Consider the following 24,452-nt stretch of genomic DNA (forward strand, 5'->3'; position numbering starts at 1 on the left):
GTTCCCCTGCCCCCCATCTCATCAGGCCTAATTCAGCGCTGCCTATCTCATCCTGAGGCAGTGACAAGCAACAGAAACAAACTTTTCTCTTTCCCCCTCCTTTCTCTCATGGTGACATCAGCTCTGAATCAGCACTGCCCACAATGGAGGGACAAAACAAACAAAATAAAACACTGGTTCCCAGCTTTTCTTGCTTCCAGTTAACTCTTATTAATTTGTTTATACTATTTACACACACCAGCAATGGTAGTTGGTAAGACGGCGAGGGGATGCATGCCAGCGACCGGAGTTAGTGGGAGCTTGTGCGAAGGATGCCCCACGCTTGCGAGAATCGTAAGGTCATAGGGGATCACAGATACAGAAATGCACCAGACTCCATTAAAGAAATTCAGTTGCCTGCTATAATAAGAGAAAAATAAATATTTTGCATAAATCGTTTGTTGATTCCAGACTGGATCAATATGTTCAAAAGTAGAGAGGGGTTTATTGGTATCATAGCTAACAACTTACACAAGAAACAATCAGCAATGATCCTTCAGTGAACCTTGGAGCCTCTCACTATGTTGTCCACCTCAGCTGGCGGTTCTAGAGGTGGATTTGGCAGTAAGTGTTCTGCAACCTCTGCTTCCAGCCCAAAGTGCAAAACAATGTTATGGAGTATGCAGCAGGCCATAACAATGCTTGCAACCTTTTCAACATTGTAGCGCAGGGCTCCACCAGACCTGTCCAAACATATGAAGTCATTGAGCGGATATTCGGCGTGCTGAAAAGCCATTTCTTGTACTGGTATATGCTTTGTTATACAGTCTTTTGGCTGCAGTGCGTAGGGACAGGAGAGGAGTAAGCAACCATAGCTTACAGCAATATCCATCATCACCTATAAAAGGGGCAAGCAATATTGCATAAAAACACTATTGAGACACCAAACACATACACAACTCCATACATATACTCATTTTATGCCCTACCAATACAGTGGTCCAGAAATACTCATAAATAAACAGACATACATCTTTTTTTAACAATGGGGCAATGTTCTCATGCTGGGCCCCGCATGCCTCCATCCTACCTGGCTGTCTATAACCTCTGCCCATTGCAAACGTTATTTATCCAGCAGCCAGCCATCACCGTATCAGCCCTGTGGGAAATGGGTTCCAAATGATGAATGGGCAAGGATGTAGGAATCATGGCAGCTCCTGGGAAATCTTGACACTCCATTCAGGTTTGAAAGTGTGCATCACATGCAACCTGCACATTCATGGAATAGAATTTCTTGCAGTTGCGGAATGAATTTTCCTGTTCCTATTTCGGGGTCAATGCGATTAGAGTGCCCAATGTGTTGGGTGCAATCTATCGCACCCAACACATTGGGCATACCAGCTATTTTGAAGAACTTTCGCCGGATTTCCTGAAGTTGCACTGGATCCTCTGGATAGTAGATGTACTGCTTCATCCGCTTCAGCATCACCCTCAAGACTTGTCCTGAGTGCCACGAGACTAAGGACTGATCCGTTTCCTGCAGTGATTCCAACCACATTTTGGAAGCTTCCTGTGGTGAAAAACTGCTAAGCGCTCAGAAGTTTCACCAACCCAGGCATGGCTGCAACTGGCGACTGGGTCAAGGTCACTGTACAGGTCCTCATAAAAGGGTAAAAACTGCCCAAGAGTTGAGCCGGTATCTTCCCACTACATCTGTCTCGGGCAATCCAAGGAGGGTTGTCCGTGACCGAATGATATGCTGCCGGCAGAGTCTACAGATGCCTCTGGGCTATACGTATGAACAAAGGAACATAGACATGCCATACTAGGTCACATCAAGAGACTGTCAAGCCCAGCATCCTATGTACAACAGTGGTCATTCCAAGTCACAAAAACTTCACAATTCAAGATAACATATAGGAATAGCTACTGTCCACTAATCGATGTCAATATAACTTTTCATAAATGACTCCTACAAACCTGGCACAAATGGACAGATAGGAATACATGCAGACAATGGAAGGACAAAGGAAAAGGCCACATGTGGCTAGCACAAACAGGAAAACCTATATTTAATATTAGGACATCCATTATTTGCCCGTACATGTACAGGCCCCTGGTGAACTTCAGATGCCCAAGCACTGTCCCCTTTCCTGGATGTCCAAGAAAACTGTGTTCGCGCACAGGCCACCTCTTTCCTGGATGTCCAGGAAAGGGGTGTCCAGGCACAGGCCCTTAACAGATGCCCAAGTCCTGTTCCTTTTCTGGATGTCCAGGACTTTGGTGTCTGTTTGCCAACATCCATCAATACAAAATCAATCCAGAGTTTTAAATGAGCTATTTGCTCACCTGGGCCTGTGCTACCACCTGATCCTCTTGTCTAACGTTCCTCAAATTGTTTACCTGAACAATCACCCTCTTTGCCTGACATTCCTTATTCTTGCTTGCACACACAAGAGAAAAATCAGCAGGACCAAAAAATTAGTATAATTCATTGTTCAAATGGTAGAAATTGCACAGAAAACTTTCACAAACCTCTGCTGCAGATAATGCCACAATTATGCCTGGGATAGGGAAGGCGCTAAATTTCATACATAAAAAAACCCCAAAAAACCAAAAACCAAACAAAAAAAACCAAAAACAAACTTATGGACACAAATTTTGGGGGCGTATTACTGCATCGAGCCATTTACATGGAATTTAAATGCAATCGACACTATTTTGCACTCGTGTTATGGATGCTCTATTCCAAGTACTGCATTGGGTGTACATCTAGCGCATCCAATGTGCATATAGTGAAACGCTGACCAGAGTGCCTGATATTGCATTGGCCTGTTGAATCGAAAGCATAATTAAGATCTAGAAAAGAAATAAATAGTAGTTATATCATTTTGAAACATTACACTGGTTATATAAACTTTTAGAAGTAGCGTATCTTGAAAATAAAGGCAATCGACAATTTTAAGCATACTTTTCATTTTCAGTGACTCAGATTTAGTAAAGTTTGACTACATTCATTTCAGAAGCATTTTGGCTATAGCCCAGTGTAATAAACAGAGAATTTACATAGTAATAGAGAAACAAATACTTGTTTAAAATATTCATTAGTCATATCTGAGGTTTCTCAAGTACATGGTCATGTTTAGATAATGGATAGATTTGGGTCTCGCATGGCTATGCTTGAGCAGCAGGATAGACAAAGTAAGCCTATGCATAGACAAGGCAAGGAGAAATAGATGACAGACTGTAAGCACAATTGCGCATAGTCTAGGCAATACAATTCATGATTTGCAAACCCTATGGGCAGAGGCACAGAGAAGTAGGTCAATGAATCCTAATAATGGGATCTGATCATATCAGCTCTTCCTCTCCGTCCACCGTTGCAATCGCCGGGGAGGGCCTGCGAGATCGGCGCCGAGCCCCACCGGGGGAAGGCCAGGTAACTACGCTCCCCACCCGGTCGACCTCGGCGCCGACAGCGCAGCCTAAAAAAACTTTCAAATAGCTGCAAAGTGAAAGGGAACCGCGCCGAGACGTGCTTAATCCCGCCCACCAGCCAGCGCATCCAATCGGAGCTCGGCCTGCTGGGTTTTAAATTCTCAGTGCGCCGCGTGCACGAAGGAGCGCGACAAAGGGGCCTGCCCCTTTGTCTCACCCCGCCCCTTTGTCTCGCCCCTTCGTGGCAGCCCCGAAGGAGCCCCGACCCAATCCCACGGAGTGACCACAGAGTAACCCCAGCATATTAACCGTGACTGACAGTAAAGTATCCAAAACCCGACAGATTTAGCAACGGGTTGTGCAACGCCCTGCCTTCCCGGCCCCAGCTGCATCTCATCCCTCCTCTACTGGGGTTCGTGCGGTCGGCGCCACCCACTCGGAGTGTGCCTGGAGCTCCACTGCTGCCACTGCCGCCGCTGCTAAGAACGCGAGGAGGAGAGGCCTGCTCGTTCGGCGCCCAGACCCGTCGGGGTAAGTCCTTCCTATTCCCCTTGCCCCCGGCGAGTCCAGCCCCCGCCAGTCAACCGCTCGGAGACCCGCCCACCAACAAAAGACAGCCAATTAACAACCTGAGAGAGTCTTTTAAATTCACCGTCCTGCAGGCGCTCCCACCTCCCATCTCCTTCTCAAAGGTACCGCAGAGCATACCCAAAGTTGAATATCATTGAAAGGAAGTCCTGAGAATTTGTTGCGGGAGGGAACTGAAGGCCAAATTAATAAAGAATTTACTGAGGAGAGAAACGGAAAAACTCTTCGCACTGCATCCAGCACTCTTCATCTGATTCAACACAGCAACACAGAAACTAAAACTTTATCCAGCACTCCTCATCCAGACCTCATCCAGACCGCAATCAACCTAAATCAACATCCAGCACTCCCCTACCTGACATCAGTCATCCTCATTCAACATCCAGCACTCCTCTACCTGTCATCAGTCATCCTCAATCAACATCCAGCACTCTTCTACCTGACATCAGTCATCCTCAATCAACATCCAGCACTCTTCTACCTGACATCAGTCATCCTCAATCAACATCCAGCACTCCTCTACCTGACATCAGTCATCCTCAATCAACATCCAGCACTCCTCTACCTGACATCAGTCATCCTCAATCAACATCCAGCACTCCTCTTCCTGACATCAGTCATCCTCAATCAACATCCAGCACTCCTCTACCTGACATCAGTCATCCTCAATCAACATCCAGCACTTCTCTACCTGACATCAGTCATCCTCAATCAACATCCAGCACTTCTCTACCTGACATCAGTCATCCTCAATCAACATCCAGCACTCCTCTACCTGACATCAGTCATCCTCAATCAACATCCAGTACTCCTCTAACTGACATCAGTCATCCTCATTCAACATCCAGCATTCAACTCCGATTTCGCTCAACATCTAGCACAAACACTCGTAAGATGGAGAAACCACCTAACCTTCAACACCACAACTGTCACAAGCACCTAATTAACATCCCACTTATGAAAAATAGCAAAAACTTACTTTGCCTCACCTTTCTTCTCATTAATGCACAATCATTAACCAAAAAATTCATGTTAATATCTGACATACTACAAGGAAAAAACCCTGACTTCATCGCCATAACAGAATCCTGGTTCAAAAACACCGATCAAGTCATTTTGAACCAACTTGACAACAATGCCTATGACACTTTCTCAATCCCTCGCAATTACCGAAGAGGAGGCGGCCTTCTCCTACTTATCAAAAAACATTTCTCAATGAAAATGATCCCACATAACCTCCCAAAACAATTCGAAGTTGCACTCTTCGACTCACCAAATCTACAAATCTGCCTTGTCTATTGCCCACCTAAGCTTCTCGATAGTAACATCTCTCCGCTGCTCGAGTTCCTTATTACCTACATTAATTTGAAAAAACCTACAATCATTCTTGGTGACTTCAACCTTCATATAGATGTCATCCCAAGATCTCTAAATTGCCAAACCCTCATTGACATGCTTTCAAGCTTAAACTGCTTCCTTCAAGTGCATGACCCCACTCACAAAGCAGGTCATACATTAGACCTAATCTTCACTAATAACTACTTCTCCAATACCACAATTCTCCATAGTCCAGTTCCATGGTCTGACCACCATCTTCTACTATGCAAGACTCAAATAAATTTCAACAATCCAACCTACACTAAGGACACACAAAATTTCTTCAAATATCGACCACCATTTCAATCTGATCTTCTCCTACAAGAACTGGGTTTTCAGCTTTCTAATCTCGACCTCTCTAACATAAACAACGCCATCCAATCCTGGTTTCATATTACTGAAGAAACTGCTAACAACATTAACCCAGAGAAAATCAAACGTCTAAGGAACAAAAAAGAACAGCAAAATCCCTGGTATAACACCACTCTTAAAAATATGAAAATGGCTCTCAGGAAAATCGAAAAAGAGTGGCAAAAAAAACAAACAGCCATTATTACAGCAGAAATACCGCACTCATCTAGCTGCCTACAAAAAAACCATCCAGAACACAAAACGTGATTACTACAGTAAAAAAATAAATAACTCTACCAACAAATCTAAATCACTGTTCAACATAGTAAACAACCTCATCGTCGAAAACAACAATCCCATTACCACTGAAACAAAAAATTTGAGCCAAGACTTAGCCTTCTTCTTTAAGAACAAAATTTCAAAAATCTCTGATGCCTTCAACTCCCCATCAATCATAGAAAAGCAATCTTTATCAAACATAAGTCCCTGGCTTGAATTCAATACTATCTCCAACTTGGAAACAGAGAAAATGTTGAAAAACATAAACCCTGCACGCCATGACATGGACACCATCCCAACCCGAGCTTTAAAGGAAATCGCTCATCCCTTAGCCCCAACAATAGCAGCAATCATCAACAAATCTCTTACTGAGGGCGAGCTTCCTACTAAACTAAAAATTGCTACAATCACACCACTACTTAAGAAAAAAAACCTCAACCCAAAAGATTTAAACTACCGCCCAATATCAAACCTTCTCCTTTTTGCTAAATTGACAGAAAAGGTGGTTCTGAAACAACTAAATGAACACCTGGACGACCACAAAATTCTATTTCCCACACAACACGGTTTTAGAAAAAACCTCAGTACAGAAACCCTACTACTCAATCTTTCTGACACCTTATTAAGAGGCTTCGATAACAAACTAGATCACCTTCTGATCCTCCTCGATTTGTCAGCAGCCTTTGACACTGTGGACCACAAAAGGCTTATTTTTAGCCTGGAATCCATCGGGCTCGCTGGAAAAACCCTCAACTGGTTTTCCTCTTTCCTTAAAAACAGATTTTTCAAAGTTTCCTACAACAACTTTTCATCTGAGGCCATCCCTCTGGATACTGGAGTTCCTCAAGGGTCGGCTTTATCACCTATTCTCTTTAATATCTACCTTCTTCCTTTATGCCATCTTTTAACAAGCCTTAACATCATTTTCTACATGTATGCTGATGACATACAACTACTCATTCCCATTACTTCGTCTTTAGAAGAAACAATGTCAAAAGTAGCCTCACACCTAAAAGCAATACAAAATCTGCTGAACAATCTAAAATTATGCTTAAATATGAGCAAAACAGAATGTATACTAATTACAAGAAAAAACTTTGGTATAACTTCCACTCCACCCTTCCAATTTGACAACATTCAAATTCAACTCAAAGACAACGTTAAAGACCTGGGTTTCTGGCTAGATAATGAGCTAAATTTTAAAAAGCACATCACAACAAAAACAAGAGAAGGCTTCTACAAAATTCATATACTCAAACACCTAAAACCGCTGCTTCATCCCCAGGATTTCAGAACCGTTCTTCAAGCCCTCATCTTCTCCAGTTTGGACTACTGCAACTCCCTTCTGATAGGCCTCCCTAATTCAACCTTAAGACCACTGCAGTTACTCCAAAATGCAGCTGCCAGAGTCCTGTCTGGTAAAAGAAAAGCCGACCATATATCCCCAGTACTCCACAACTTACAATGGCTACCAGTTAAAAAAAGAATAGAGTACAAAGTACTCACAATCCTACACAAATCAATTCACAAAGCTGACTACTCTGCCTTGGACAATATTATACACCTACATAAATCTTCACATACAACAAGATCTACATATAAAGTTCAGCTGGATGTCCCTTCATTACCTCAAGCCAAATTATCCTCCACTAGAAATAGAGCCATCTCTATCGTAGGCCCAAAATTATGGAACTCACTACCTCAACACCTCAATTCGCAAGAAAACTTTAAATCTTTAAAAAAATATCTTAAAGATTGGCTACTTTCACAGTCTTACAATGGCTGCTCACCCAATGACAACAGAACATAAATCTTTTTCATATCCACCTTCACGTTCTTTTTATGCCAGCAATCCCCTCCTTCTGTCTTTCGTCCTATCTTGCAGAAACCTTTTCTTCTCATTAACGGTATCAACCGTCAACTTCAAGTGTTGCTTACACTCATATCTATTGTTCAATGTATTGTTCAATGTATTTATTGTCTTTTATTAAGTTAATGTTCTGATTCATTCTCTGTCACACTGTTATGAATTTAAATGTAACTGGTTTGTTATAATGTAAACCGGAGTGAAGGCTATGTCAGCTGTACCTCGGTATATAAACAAATGCTAAATTAAAATAAATAAAAATAAATAAAAAATAAAGAAGGAAGGATAGAGATAGCAGAAAAGGGGTAGTGTACCTCAGTATATAAAATATATAAAAGCAACTGAAATGCAGGAGGGCATGAAGAAAAAAGGTGTTGTAGATTATGTTGGAAAAGGGAGTTGGCACTTCTGTCTACACATGTATGATCTTCACATCTCCGACACAGGCAGAAGAATAGGACAGAGTTCTGTCAAAATCATCCAAAAAGTAGGCATGAAAGAGGTACTTTTTTGTGGAAAATTGTAATCGTTCATAAGAACATAAGAAATTGCCATGCTGGGTCAGACCAAGGGTCCATCAAACCCAGCATCCTGTTTCCAACAGAGGCCAAAACCAGGCCACAAGAACCTGGCAATTACCCAAACACTAAGAAGATCCCATGCTACTGATGCAATTAATAGCAGTGGCTATTCCCCAAGTAAAATCGATTAATAGCCATTAATGGACATCTCCTCCAAGAACTTATCCAAACCTTTTTTGAACACAGCTACACTAACTGCACTAACCACATCCTCTGGCAACAAATTCCAGAGCTTTGTGGGTTGAGTGAAAAAGAATTTTCTCCAATTAGTCTTAAATGTGTTACTTGCTAACTTCATGGAATGCCCCTAGTCCTTCTATTATTCGAAAATGTAAATAACCAAGTCACATCTACTCGTTCAAGACCTCTCATGATCTTAAAGACCTCTATCATATCCCCCCTCAGCCGTCTCTTCTCCAAGCTGAACAGCCCTAAGCTATTCAGCCTTTCCTCATAGGAGAGCTGTTCCATCCCCTTTATCATTTTGGTTGCCCTTCTCTGTACCTTCTCCATCGTAACTATATATGGATTTGTCAAATACTACATTCTTTAAAGGGCTCTTCTCAGACACATGGCATTCGCACAGTGTACTTTATTCTCTGAGGGTCTGTGGAAAGTGCTGCCCTTCTCAGAGACACTTTCTGGCTTGTTTAGACTTACACAGCAACCACTTATGGCCCCTCCACTGCTTCTTCATGTTGCCTTCAACCTTGGATTTCTAGTCCTGCACCCATTGCTAGGCCTGCAGAGCTAAAAGTAGTTCAGCATCAATGGCACTACCAGCACTGCCAATGAATAATGTTTTAAGAATAATTTTCTTATTCAAGATATGCTACATTATTGCTGGGACTTTAGTCCATTGGTACTTACTACAGGGCTCATATTCAGTAAGGAGGGTAGTTAGACAATGTAACTGGCTAAATTTAGTGAGATAACACTGGTAAACAAAGGTTTTGTTTGCTTCAGGCTTTTTGGTGTTCCAAATAGATTTTTTGATACGGATCACAGATATTACTTTGGAATTTGTACATCACAGAAGGTTTTTGAGAAACAGCCAATTTTGTTTTACAATAATTGTGAACTTTTAAAACAATCTCGCATACATATATTTTAAAATATAAAAGGTGTTTTCATTGACCCACAAATATGAGCTGTGATGAACGACAGCCACTTTGATGGTCTTCTGCAAGGTACAGAATGTGTTGCGTGGATAGCCTTCAAGCATGTTGTTTGTAACTTTCTAGGCAACTATAAGGTAGCAGACCATGTTGAACAGGTTGAAAATCTGCTTCAGGCATACAAATTGATGAAGTGCAACATGTCATTAAAGATACATTTTCTTCATTCCCACTTGGACTTTTTCCCAGACAACCTTGGCACTGTGAGTGACGAACATGGATAAAGGTTTCATCAAGACAGTGTCAAAATGGAGAAACGGTATAAAGGCAAGTGGAACCCCTCCATGCTGGGTGACTACTGTTAGACTCTCATCTGAGAAGCATCGGACAGTAATTATAAACAAAAATCTGCAGCAAAACATTTTTTGTTTTATTTTCTGGTGCCAACATTACCATTATAACTTATGCCGCTACAGACAAGTAACAAGGATTAAGGTATATCACACTTTTCTGGCAAATGGTACGTGACACAGACAAATGCATATTTGTGTTCAGCTTGTGATAGGGATTGGGGATTGCAATTTCTTCCTCTACTTGTTTCATCAAAGGTTGTGGAGGGAACAAAATGTTCCCAGAAATTTGTTTACCAGTGTAACTTGTCTCATATTTTCAGATGGATAAAATGTCCCACTGAATATATTAGCCTAAAGTTACCCAGCTACATGTAGCCAGATAAAAAAAAAAAAGCTAACTGGCTATGTGTCAATATAACCAAGTAAGTTTAAGTTATCCATCCTTGGGTGGCCAGATAACAAGCTACTTAATTGGATAGCTTTAAAAGACAGCCATCTAAGTAGCACTGTCAAAACAAAAACAAAAAAAAAAAAGAAAGATCCAGTGGCCTGTTCCCCTCCTTCCCACCCCCAAACCATTATACATGGTCTTGTTGGACCATGCTTTCTACACCCCCCAAACTTTAAAGATTTTTTAAATTCCTGGGATTGCAGGACAATTAGGCTGCTCCCCTCCTCCCATTACCATCCACGCTGCAGATATGAAGCCATTTAGACAGAATGTTTTAGTTGTTCTAACGGCTTTTATAGATGGACCTCTATTTTACTTTTGCTCTTTCTTACACTTATTTCTGGTATTAAACTATGGCTGTGCTGAAGATTCTGGCTTTTAGATAGACCATTATCATGAATTGTAGTATGCTTTTAGCATGCCTTTTAAAAAGTTTAATATAACTCTGTATAAAAACAGAAATAGTTAATGTCTTTCCTGTGAATATATAACTTGATTATAGATAACCATTTGGATATTTTGGCTATAACAGACTTGTTACAATGGTGTCATGCCAGGGGGTAGTGAACCCATAGGCAATACAAACTTAACAGAAGCACATCTTGGGCAAGCCCAAGATAAGCCTCAATAAGTAGAAGATGCATCCCTGGAGTAAGAGTCTTCTGCCTAGCCACTTACTTCCCCCTGACCCTCAGGTTCTGGCAGCCAGCAGGACTTTCCTGTCATGAGCCAAAGGTGGTAACAGAAGCGAGATAGTTGACTGAGTTGAGTAAGAATGGAGTCTGGTCTGAGGGCAAGAGAAGAATGCAGGAACACACATCAGGGATGACAAAGACAATGAAGAGGAGACAAGAAACCACAGGACTCACAAGGATACCAGGATCAAGGTGGGTTGCAGGAATAGCAACATTAATGCCAATAACACACTGGGCAACTGGCACTGCAAAAAAAAAAAAAAAAAAAGAATCCCCTGCTTTTTTAGTTTTTTTGCAGTGGGTAGTAGTTCTGAGCATCCCTTTATGTAAGGCAGGATGTGTTGTCATCTGAGCGTGTTATAGGAAGTCCTACCATCAGAACTTCCTATAAAAGAGCTCAAGCGCTGCAGGAAATTCAGCCATATTCCTTGGATGCAGCATGATGCAGGAGGTGCTTCAGACCAGAAGTGAGGGGCGTTACACATGGACTCTGTGGTGCTCTCTCAAGTAAGTCTTCCAGAATATATGTTTTTCTCACAATGTAGATTCTCAGATAGAGGAGGTAGAGGAACACTGTAGGTGAATCTCTGACTGCTTGCCAATTGCATATAAGCCAGCTATTTGAGGCTGTGCACTTACTAGTAAATCTCAGTTCCTAAGAGAAATTCAAATCCTATGTCATAAGGCATTTAAACTAGATGCCGGGGGTGGCAGAAGGAATTTAGAATGTCACTCCCAAATACAAATGCAATGGTAAAGGGAGAAGTGGATAACAAAAGTCAGCTAAATAAGTCACAAAAGGAGTCCAAGAAAAGCAGTAATCTGAACAAAAAAAGCTGGAAAGCTATGGGGTAGATTTTCAGAGCCCTGCTCGCCTAAATCCGCCCAAAACCGGGCGGATTTAGGCGAGCAGGGCCCTGCGCGCCGGGAAGCCTATTTTACATAGGCCTCCCGGCGCGCGCAGAGCCCCGGGACTCGCGTAAGTCCCGGGGTTCTCGGAGGGGGGCGTGTCGGGGGCGGGCCCGGTCGTCGCGGCGTTCCGGGGGCGTGTCGGCAGCGTTTTGGGGGCGGGTACGGGGCGTGGCTACGGCCCGGGGGCGTGGCCGCGCCCTCCGTACCCGCCCCCAGGTCGCGGCCCGGCGCGCAGCAGGCCCGCTGGCGCGCGGGGATTTACGTCTCCCTCCGGGAGGCGTAAATCCCCCGACAAAGGTAAGGGGGGGGTGTAGACAGGGCCGGGCGGGTGGGTTAGGTAGGGGAAGGGAGGGGAAGGTGAGGGGAGGGCAAAGGAAAGTTCCCTCCAAGGCCGCTCCGATTTCGGAGCGGCCTTGGAGGGAACGGGGGGAGGCAGCGCGGCTCGGCGCGCGCAGGCTATACAAAATCGATAGCCTTGCGCGCGCCGATCCAGGATTTTAGTGGATACGCGCGGCTCCGCGCGTATCTACTAAAATCCAGCGTACTTTTGCTTGAGTCTGATGCGCAAGCAAAAGTAGGCTGATCGCGCTTCTTTTAAAATCTACCCCTATGTGCACAAATGCTCGTAGTTTGGGCAATAAAATCCCAGATCTGCAAGTCCTAATGGTGGAGGCGGACTTGGACATTCTTGCTGTCACAGAGACGTGGTTCACGGAATCTCAATATTGGGATAGAACCATACCGAGCTATAACTTGTTAAGGAAGGACAGAGAGGACAGAAAAGGGGGAGGAGTGGCTCTTTATGTCAAAAACAATATCCAAGCATGTGACCTGCAAGGAAGATGGGGCAAAGAAGAAGCACTATGGGCTGTCCTAAAAAAAAAAGATGGGGCATCCATCTTTATTGGAGTGGTTTACAGGCCTCCAAATCAAATGGAAAAACTTGACAGAGATCTGGTTGAAGACATCCAAAAGATGGAAAAGAAGGGAGAAGTGATGATCGTTGGAGATTTTAATCTGCAGGATGTAGACTGATAATCCCTTCTGCAGAATCTAACAGTAGGAGAGAGGTAGTGGATGCAGTGCAAGGGGTTCTGTTCAAACAATTGGTAATGGAACCCATGAGGGAGGGAGCTATACTCGATTTAGTGTTCACTAACCAAGATAATGTCTCTAATGTCCGGGTGGGAGCCCACCTCAACACCAGTGATCAAACAGTATGATTTTATATCACAAATAGGATACGGAGAAGTCGCACGAAGACCAGAGTTTTGCAGTTCAAAAACACGGACTGGAGGAAGAACTAGAAAGCTGAGAGAAAATGAGAGATGTGGAAGAGTGGGCCAAACTAAAAGGAGCAATTACCAAGGCAACTAATCTGTTAGAAAAGTAAAGAAAAGCAAGAGAAAAATGAAACCTATCTGGTTCTCAAAGGAGGTGACTGATAAAATAAAAGCTAAAAGAACAGGGGCGGATTTTCAGAGCCCTGCTTGCGTAAATCCGCCCAAAACCGGGCGGATTTACGCGAGCAGGGCCCTGCGCGCCGGTAAGCCTATTTTACATAGGCCTACCGGCGCGCGCAGACCCCGGGACTCGCGTACGTCCCGGGGTTTTCGGAGGGGGGCGTGTCGGGGGGCGGGCCCGGTCGTCGCGGCGTTTCGGGGGCGTGTCGGCAGCGTTTTGGGGGCGGGTACGGGGGCGTGGCTACGGCCCGGGGCGGTCCGGGGGCGTGGCCGCGCCCTCCGTACCCGCCCCCAGGTTGCGGCCCGGCGCGCAGGAGGCCCGCTGGCGCGCGGGGATTTACGTCTCCCTCCGGGAGGCGTAAATCCCCCGACAAAGGTAAGGGGGGGGTGTAGACAGGGCCGGGGGGGGGGGTTAGGTAGGGGAAGGGAGGGTAAGGTGAGGGGAGGGCAAAGGAAAGTTCCCTCCGAGGCCGCTCCGATTTCGGAGCGGCCTTGGAGGGAACGGGGGGAGGCAGCGCGGCTCGGCGCGCACAGGCTATACAAAATCGATAGCCTTGCGCGCGCCGATCCAGGATTTTAGTGGATACGCGCGGCTCCGCGCGTATCTACTAAAATCCAGCGTACTTTTGCTTGAGTCTGATGCGCAAGCAAAAGTAGGCTGATCGCGCTTCTTTTAAAATCTACCCCACAGTATTTAAGAAATATAAAGGATCCCAAAGGGAGGATCACAAGGAAGCATATGTAGTGGAACTGAGGCAGATAAAGAAAATAATCAAGACAAAAAGTCAAGTGGAAGAAAGGATTGCTGAAGAAGTGACAAAACATTTTTCAGATACATCAGAGAAAGGAGAAAAGTCCAAAGTGGTATAGTGAAATTGAAAGGTGAAAAGGATCAATGTGTGGAGAGAGATGAAGAAATGGCAGAAATATTGCACGAATACTTCTGTTCGGTGTTCACTAAAGAGGACCCTGGAGAACGACCATCGCTAGTTAACAAGAAACTGGAGGGGAGTGGAGTAGATGAAACTCCACTTACAGAAGAGAATGTATGGGAAGAGCCAGGAAACTGACAGTGGACAAAGCCATGGAGCCTGATGAGGTTCATCCCAGGATACTGAGGGAGCTCAGAGATGTGATGGCAGGTCTGCTGGGTGACCTGTTCAATAGATCCCTAGAAACGGGAGTGGTGCCGAGTGACTGGAGAAGAGCGGTGGTGGTCCCGCTTCACAAGAGTGGGAGCAGAGAGGAGGCTGGAAACTACAGGCCGGTTAGCCTCACCTCGGTGGTGGGAAAAGTAATGGAGTCACTGCTGAAAGAAAGAATAGTAAACTATCTACAGTCAGAAGAACTGCTGGACCACAGGAAGCATGGATTCACCAGGGGAAGGTCCTGTCAGACAAATTGGATTGACTTTTTTGATTGGGTGACTAGGGCATTGGATCAAGGAAGAGCGCTCGATGTCATCTACTTGGATTTCAGCAAAGCTTTTGATAAGGTCCCGCACAGGAGGCTTGTGGATAAAATGAGAAGCTTAGGAGTGACTGCCGAGGAGGTGGCCTGGACTGCAAACTGATTGAGGGACAGAAGACAATGTGTGATAGTAAATGGAACTTACTCTGCAAGGATAGGTGTTGGGACCGGTCCTGTTCAATATTGGTGTGAGCGACATAGCGGACGGGATAGAAGGTAAGGTTTGTCTGTTTGCAGACAACTATGATGGCCGGTCTAACCCTTCCCTCCTGGCCAGTTGCCCTGGGAGACTTGTCCTCAGTGAGAGAGAACAATACATCACCTGGAGAGCAGGTCCTTGCTACAGGAGCACTTCCTGCTACACCAGGATGATGTTCTTCTACTGGGAGACCTTTCTGATCCAAGGCAGCACTGGGGCTGCCAGACTGGATTTGGGACTTGGCTACTATGTCCCTGAAGGTCTCATCAATGTACCTCTTTGGCTGCCTCAGCTCCTCCAAGTCTGCTACTCTAGCCTCCAGAGATCGGACTCATTCCCTGAGAGCCAGGAGCTCTTTGCACCGAGTGCACACATACAATCTCTCACCGGCGGGTAAAAAAAATCACACATGTGACACTCAATGCAAAAGACTGGAAAGCCCCCCTCTTGCTGCTGGACTGCTGCCTTCATCTTAGTTTTATTGAGTTCCTAGTTAAGTTTAGGATACTAAGGGAGTTGGAATGAGAGTACTTTAAATTTACAGGTGAATTTACTAATTAATCAGCTAGTGTCCTAAAAGGGGATGATTAAACTTTCAATAAGGGCTGGTACAATAGTATTTATTTAATGAGTTTTATATACCGTCATTCGGAAATGTCAAAAAAACACCATCATAACGGTTTACAAAAATAAGGTTATAGGGATACTGGGGGTTGACAAGGGGTGTAAAAACATAACAGGTTATTAGGCTTAGTAGTAAACGAAATCATGCGTGAGATCAATAAACGAGTTCTTTCATATTTTAGAAAAGCATAGTTGTGATGATTTTCATTTAATCATGAGGTTGTATTGGAGGGTGGTGTTGTTTAGTTGATTCTTTGGGTGGTTTGGTATGCTTTGTTGAACAACCAAGTTTTTAACTCTTTTTAAAATGTTTAGGTTTTCTTGAATTCTGAGTTTAGTTGGGAGGGAGTTCCAAAGTTTTGGCCTACCAAGGGATTTCGCTCTATTTTGAGTAGAGGTGAGTTGATTTGAGTGCGCTGGTGGTGTTTTTAGTAGTCCTTTATTTGCTGACCTCAGGTTTCTACTTGGGGTATGAAGGTGAATGTAGGGGCTTAGCCAATTTTTCTGTTCTTCATATATAATTTTATGTAGGATGGAAAGGACTTTGTATTCGATCCTGTATTTTATTGGCAGCCAATGAAGTGATATAAGGGTTGGGGTGATGTGGTCATGCTTTTTGGCACCTGACAGGATTCTTGCAGCTGCATTCTGCAGGATTTGGAGAGGTTGAATGGTGTTTAGAGTTAAGTTGAGGAGCAGAGAGTTGCAGTAGTCTATATTGGAGACAATTAATAATTGCAAGACTGATCTGAAGTCATTATTTGAGAGAAACGGTTTTAGATGACTGAGTGTAAGTAGTTTATGATAACCGTCTTTGATTTTTGTTGATATATGGTTTTCAAATGAAAGTTTTGTCGATTATTACTCCAAGGTTGTGGGCATGGTTGGTTGGAGATAAGCTTGAATTTTGGTTCATGAGGTTTAGCGGCGGTGTATGCAGAGTTGTTCTGTCTAGTACTATTAATTCAGTTTTGTCAAAGTTGAGGATGAGTTTTATGTTTAGTATTTCCTTGATGCTGTTTAGGTAATTGGCAGTTAATTTATATGTTTCTTCATTTGATTTTTTTTATTGGAATTAAAATTTGAATATCAGCATAGATGAAATGGGTTAGATTCAGATTTGCAAGGAAGTGGCATAGTGGGAGAAGATAAATGTTAAAGAGTGTTGCTGAAAGGGCGGATCCTTGGGGAACTCCAGTGTCTAAGTTGATTTTCTTTGATAGGGAATCATTAAATAGTACTTGGTAGGATCTTTGTGACAGATAGGAGGAAAACCATTGAAGAGTTGTTTTGTTGCCACCAGTTTCAGACAGACGATTAATCAGTATAGAGTGGTTTACAGTATCAAATCCTGCCGATAAGTCGAGGAGGATTAGAAGATAACTTTGGCCTTTTTCAAAACCTTGGAGTATGAAGTCATGAATAGCAAGTAGTAAGGATTCTGTGTTAAGTTGCTTTCTAAAGCCAAATTGAGAAGGAAGGAGGATGTTATTTTCATCAAGGTGGTCAGTGAGTCGAGTATGGACGATTTTCTCAATGATTTTTGCAATGAATGGGAGGTTTGATATGGGTCTGTAGTTCAGTGGATTTTCTGGATCTAGATTATTCTTTTTTAGAATGGGTTTGATGATGGCCGATTTTAGGCATTCTGGATAGTTTCCTTCAGTGAGGGAAAGGTTTACAATTTTAGTTAGTGTTTTGGTGATTGATGGATCGAGATTTGTTATTGTTGTAATGGGATTGGCGTCAACAGGGTGTTTGGCTGGGTTCATTTTTTTGATGAACATTTGGGTTTCTAAGGAAGATGCTGTTTCAAAGTTGGACCAGGTTTTTGTTTGAATGTTCAGTAATTTCTGGTCTTGAGAGTCATTTTTTAGGTTGTTTATGAGTAATTTGATTTTTTCATTAAAGAAGTTGGCGAAGTCATCACTGCTGATCTTTGGTGATGATAGTGATTGATCGTCTTGAGAGGTTTTTGTAAGGGTTTTTACTATTTTGAAGAGCATCTTAGGGTTCTGTTGGTATTTGGTAATTTTTTGGAGTAGAAGTCTTTTTTTGTTTATGGATGAGTTTTTTTTATATTCGGCAAGTTGTGATCTGTATGCATTTAGAGTGTTTTTTCTCCAGGATCTCTCTATTTTTCTGAGTTTCCTTTTGGCTGCTCTGATGTTTTTGTTGTACCAAGGATTTTGATTTTTTTGTTTCTTTTATGTTTTGTTATTATGGGAGTTATCTTGTCTACTATTGTTTTCGTAATGTTGAACTAAGAAGATGTTGCATTTTCTATGTTTGATAGATCAATATTTGTTATTTCAGTCTGCAGATTTGCTTGAAGGGTTTCCATGCAGAAAGGTGGACGATAGGAGAAGGTTTTAGTTGTGTTTTTTTTTTTTGTTGAGCATTTATGATATGAGAATAGATTTGTGTGGATGATAGAATGGTCTGACCAAGGAATTTTAGAAATCGTCGTTTGGTGATTCGACCAGAACTTGGTATTGATGAAGATTAGGTCTAGTGTGTGACCTGCCTTGTGTGTAGGGCCAGTGATAATTTGATGATAGTGCATCAACGAATGATGAGCATGCAGGTGATAGGGGGGGTAGAGTCCATGTGTAGGTTGAAATCACCTAGAATAATTATAGGTTTGGTAATAGATAGTTTGGTCAGAAAAAAATTTAATAAGTGAACAGTTTTTTTTTCGAGAGTATTGGGGGGCAGTATACTAGACAAATTTGTAAGTGTGGAGAATCAAATAATGCAATTGCCAGTGGAGAGCAATTGCTTGTTGGAATTGGTTTCATTTGTAGATTTTTTTTGGAGATGAGCATTAAGCCTCCTCCTTTCTTTTTTGGTCTGGGTAAAGAAAAAGTTCTATAAGAAGAGTTGTTGATTTGGTTGATTATTACAGTGTCAGTGTTTTTTGCTCAAGTTTCCATGATGGCTATAAAGTCTGGTTTTTCATTTTGGAGAAGGTCATTGATAGGAATTTTTTTGATTATTGATTGAGCATTAAAGAGTAGGAAGGAGAGTGTTAGATAGTTACAGAGTGAAGAAGGCTCATTCCTATCCCCATCTACCCACGCAATCAGCCATCAGCCTCGCACTGATTTCCATTATATTATTTAACGCCCAATCACTCCAGAAGAAAACACATCTCCCACATGACCTCCTGACTCCAAACCGGAAATCTGCGCTGTAACAGAAACCTGGTTTAAACAGCATGACACTCCCCTCATCAACCAGCTCCCTATCGACTGTTATGACATTTTCTCAATTCCACGCAAAAAGAAAAGAGGTGGTGGCTTGCTCCTGGCTGTAAAAAAGGAGCTCAAACTACTATCACAGAAACGTGATCTCCCCAACCAGTATGAAATTGGGTTTTTTAAATCTAAATCAATGCAAATTTGTCTCATTTACACCCCCCCCTGGTCTACTAGAAAAAGACTCCTCCCCCCTTATTGAATTCTTTGCCAATTCACTCGCCCCTGACCTACCCACAATTATCCTTGGAGACTTCAACTTACACATTGACGCTTGCCCTCAATCCGCTGCTTGTGAAGCCTTCATTTCTGCCCTGGATGCAATGGGATTCAATCAAATCATTCGCTCTCCCACCCACAAAGCTGGCCACACCCTAGATCTTATTTTCATCAACTCCCCTATCAATATAATCAATGCCCCCTCATGTCTGACAGTTCCGTGGTCTGATCACCCCATAATCCAAATTACCCTCGTACTACCGCAAACATCCCATACTCTGCCATCACAACCTCTATCCTTTAAATACCGCAAATCCTGTACCATGGACACCCTCTCACAAGCATGCTCTGACATAGACAATCATCTTGACCTCTCGTCACCAGTCAACGCCTTCTCCTCCTGGGTCTGCCCTTTAACAACTAAAACTATCAATCCCACCCGTCTAAATAGAAAACCCTGGTTCACACCTGATCTCAGAATTCTCAAAACTCAGCTCAGAGCTGCAGAAAGGTACTGGCGCAGGCACCCCTCCCCAGCATCCAAAACTACCTATTACCAACGCATGCACGAATACAGAAACTCCATCCTCCTAAATAAACGTCAATACTATGCTAGAAAGATACATGGTCTACAATATAATCCCAAGGCTCTTTTCTCAATGACTGCTGACCTCACCAACCCCTCCCATGCTCAGACTCCAACTACCACCACCAAGAATCGCTGCAATGAGTTAGCACACTTCTTTAAAGATAAAGTTTCCTCCATCACTGCTCAATTCTCACATAACACCAACAATGTGAATCTTCCTGTCCTCAGCTCCTCAGCTACCCTCTCCACTTTCGACTCTTCTTCCTCATTGGAAATAGAGAACATCCTAAGAAAGATGAAACCTACCTCACATCCCTCTGAAACTATTCCCTCTAAATTTCTTCTATCTATTCCCAAAGTAATTGCCAAACCTCTGTCTAACATCTGCAACTGCTCCTTGGAGCAAGGTACAGTCCCTAATTTTCTCAAACAAGCAGTAGTCAAACCCTTACTCAAAAAACCTAACCTTGATCCTTCCACCTTGTCTAATTTCAGACCCATTTCCAACCTACCCCTTCTAGCTAAATCCTTGAAAAACTTATCAACTCTCGCCTGTCTCTACACCTCGAACACCACAACATTCTTCCCTCAACACAATATGGTTTCAGGAAGCATCTTAGTACTGAAACCTTACTAATCTCTCTTACTGACACCCGAATCAAAGGAATCAATTCGGGCTCTTATCTGATTGCTATGCTTGACATCTCCGCTGCTTTTGATACTGTCAATCACTCTATCCTCCTCAACCTCCTCAACATCCTCACAAGTATTGGGATCTCTGGTAACACACTCTCTTGGATACAATCCTATCTACAAAATCGTTCTCTCACTGTCCTAGCTCTTTCCTCCACCCTCTTTAACATTTACATGCTCCCCCTTACCACCCTTCTCACCAATCTTCATATCAAGCACTTCAGATATGCAGATGACGTGCAAATTCTTTTCCCCTTCTGACTTCCTACAAACTGCACTCCAAAACTGGCAATCCTGCCTCTCTTCCATCAACCAACTCCTCACAGACATGCATCTCGCCCTCAACCCCAACAAAACTGAACTCCTAATCATTTCCAACAAACTTCCTTTTCCCTCGATCCCCCCTCACACTCAGCTACTTCTTTCTCCTCACACACCCGCAATCTAGGTGTTCTCATCGACAAACAGCTCACTTTCAAACCCTTTATTAATTCCATCATTAGAGACTGCTATTTTAAGCTACAAACAATTAAAAAAAACTCAGACCTTTACTACATTTTTCTGACTTTCGCACAGTCCTCCAGTCTATTATTTTCTCTAAAATAGACTACTGTAATGCCCTCCTCCTTGGCCTCCCGTCTACGCATATCAAACCTTTACAACTTTTACAAAACGTCACTGCACGTGTTCTCTCAGGCTCCAAAAAAAGGGACCACATCACACCTACGCTTATTGAACTTCACTGGCTCCCAATACAATCTCGTATACATTACAAAGCCCTCTCCATCATCCATAAAAGTCTTACAAATGAAAATCTCAACTGGATCAGTCCTCCCCTCATTCCTCGCACTTCCTCAAGACCTACTCGTACTGCCCTACAAGGAACTCTCCACGCACACTCCATCAAATCAATCAAACTGACTTCTACCATAAGCAGAGCATTTTCCCTTGCTGCACCTACCCTTTGGAATGCTCTACCTCCCGATATACGCACTGAAACCTCCACCCCTAAATTAAAAAAAAAAACAAAAAAAACTAAAAACTTGGTTGTTCCTTCAGGCTTACCCCGATTTGCTTCCCCCTTCACAAAGTATGCCTAACTAAAAGGATTCTTTTATATAATTTGTCCCCCCCCCCCCCCTCATCTGACTTTGGTATCTCTCCTAAGTACTCTCTCCTAAGTACTCCCCACTTCTTCCAAGGCGCCCCTGCCTCTCTCTTTTCTCCATCTCCCCATAGGTTCCCGTACGCCTAAGTAGCTTTCCTTTGCCCTGATGTGTCCTTTCTCTCCCTTAGTGTTCCCCGGAACCCCCCCTTTTCAACCTATTTAGGTACTCAGTTCCCCAATTCCAGCTGTTTACTTTATAAATGCATCTGTTTAATGCATCCCTTTACCATGTATTATGGTACATCCATCACTGTATGTTGTATAATTGCTTTCAATGCATCCCTTTACCATGTATTATAGCCTCTTGTACATTGTTTTGCTATTTTGTGCATGATATCCTGCATTATATCTCCTCACATTAATATTTAGTTAGTTCTCTTGTAGCTGTTTTTGATACTCCATTATATAGTCCCTGTTATTTTATACATACTTATCCCCTGTATCTATGTTTCATTTTTTTTGCTATTGTTCTATGTAAGGGCCATGCCCAACAGTTCTTAGTTGTATGTAAACCGATACGATGTGCAAATGGCTATCAGTATAGAAGAAACTCCAAATAAAATAAATAATAAATAAATAAGTGTTGTAATTAATCTTTGTGTGTTGATATTTAAGTTTTGTTTTAGATTTCATACCTTTTTCCTTCCAGTTGCTGTTGGTGTTTGTTCTATTTCTGTGGTCTTTGCATACCGATGAAGGTTGATGGATTGCCATTTTTCTTTATGTTCAGGGAGTATCTGGAGATTATATATTGCAGGCACTTGGGATTGCATGAAGGGGTGCACAAAGGGGATGGCCCCTTTGACGCGTGACGCACGACGCCTGGAGGTGTCGCTGTCTTAGCGCTGGGGCACACCTACGTCGCTCTAGGGGGCGTGTCCAAGGCTCTCTCGGTTTCCCCTGAATTTGCAGTGATTTCAAAAGGCACTTGCCTTTATTTCTTTTGGTGATGATTTCTTCTCACCGGCATCTGAAGCGGTTGGTGGTGGGTGGGTGGGTGAGTCTGCCCCGATGATTTATGATTTAGATGACCCTGATTGATTTTTAATAAGAAAGTGTCTCGTGCCTAAAAATCAAGGGTTGAGTGGGTGGGAAAGACACACTAGAATTAACGCTCTAGCTTGCTTATTACCTCAGACACACACAAACGCTAAAGAATATATCCCTCTATTTCACCGTTCACCAAACTTTTATAATCCAAAGATTTCTGAAAACCATACTTACCAATCCTCTCTAAGCACCATTAAATTAATCTTCACTCAGTTGAAGGGTTTGAGTGTCGCATGCCGCTAGGCGTGCGCTTCCGGCCCTCCTCTATTGCAAAGAGTGCAGGGCCTCTGGAAGCTGGGGCTGTGGAAGCCAATCCCTGGATCGCTTGCGGTGACCTATGGATGCCTCTTCCAGGGGGATGCTGGGAGCAATATACAGATGAGCCTTCCGGTCCTCCTCTGTCTTGTTTGTGAAGTTAGTTGGGGGATACATTTTCAATAGGGTGCATAATTGTAGCCATCCGTGCTCATTGTGTTTGAATATCAGGATTTTATGCTAATAAGATTGAGTACTTTTACATGTTTCAAAATGATGTATGTTGGGGTGTGAGCAGCATGCCTACAAGTCCTTTTTTGAAAATTAAATGTACATGTATAGTTTCCAAAAACTTGTTTGAAATGCCCCCAGAATATCTCTTTTCATGCAGCCAAAAGTACACATTATGAAGGTGTGTACATATCCACTTAGTCGGATACAATTAACGTAGGCAGATTAACTCTACATTTACCCCCATAAAAGATACCTAAGCCTTTGCAAATTTACCTCGACCAACAGAAAGAAAGTACATCCTCAAGGTTTTCAACTAACCTGGCTGTGAAACAGCCTGGATTAATAAAAAAAAATTTCCAAATTAAACGTTTCAATTTGTGAACTGCCCAAACCCTGATATGAAATGCCTTAAGAGGATAATATTCAGAAAAGCAGTAGATGGACAACCTATCCAGCTATAGTTTGCCAGTTAAGCTGTCAGGGATATTCAGCAGGATAAATGTCCTGCTGAACATACTGGTCTAAAGTTATCCAGCTATGCTTGAATATAACCAGTGTGGTATGGGAATAGAGGGAATCAGTCTCTGCTAGCACAGACAGACCTAAGCAGGGCTAGGTTAAGGGTTAGAAAGCCCAGGTTAGGAAAAGAGGCCTTAAACTCCATTCCCCAGGATGCATAGGGGTGGCATGAAAGCTGTAGCAAGTGTAATGCTGCAGGTGGCATTGATTAGGGGCAATTAGCACTGTAGCTAAGACAGAACCAGGAAGCTAGAGAGAGAATGGTTAATGACTGAACCTATGGAATTGGAAGATATGACAAAGCCAGAGACTGAAGTTACTCCTATGGCCACTTCAGAAGAGACCTGAAAATCCAGTGAAAAGTTGGCTTAAGATAGCATTTTAAGTTATGGCATTTCTAGTGGGCAGATAGTGGAGGTGAAGCACCAAAAGGCTTCTCTCATGAACTGTTGGAGGATCATTATCTATCCCTGTGCTCTAGCAGGAGAGCCTACAGCATTGCCGTGAGTTAAAGAAATGTGGGGGTCTTGTGTTTTTGACAAGTCTCGCTCTCTGACAATCAAGAGGAGAGATTGTCTGGGACTTTGCTGTTGAACTAAGGGAAGGAGAGACACTAACCGCAGACTGTAATGGTACTGTGAAGTAAACAAGTTTGTGGGTTTTTTTTTTTAGTCTTGCTGTCTTAACAGAAAGAGAAACTACCTGGAAATTTGCTATTGA

At 43.0% G+C, this 24,452-nt stretch overlaps 1 protein-coding gene across 7 annotated transcripts in view; it reads right to left on the bottom strand.

The window, feature by feature from the left end:
* Nucleotides 1-24,452, bottom strand: part of PGBD5 (piggyBac transposable element derived 5) — a 340,612-nt gene that overhangs the window by 150,139 nt on the left and 166,021 nt on the right. For 2 of the 7 annotated variants that reach the window (XR_003855485.1, XR_003855484.1), the window contains exon 6: nucleotides 511-877. The exons of the other annotated variants lie outside the window; for them this stretch is intronic. The gene's annotated coding sequence lies outside the window, so the exon portion shown is untranslated. The remainder of the gene's footprint in view (nucleotides 1-510; nucleotides 878-24,452) is intronic. 7 annotated transcript variants of the gene reach the window in all.

The sequence above is a fragment of the Rhinatrema bivittatum genome, chromosome 3 (assembly GCF_901001135.1).
Source record: "Rhinatrema bivittatum chromosome 3, aRhiBiv1.1, whole genome shotgun sequence".
Taxonomy (NCBI): Eukaryota; Metazoa; Chordata; class Amphibia; order Gymnophiona; family Rhinatrematidae; genus Rhinatrema; species Rhinatrema bivittatum.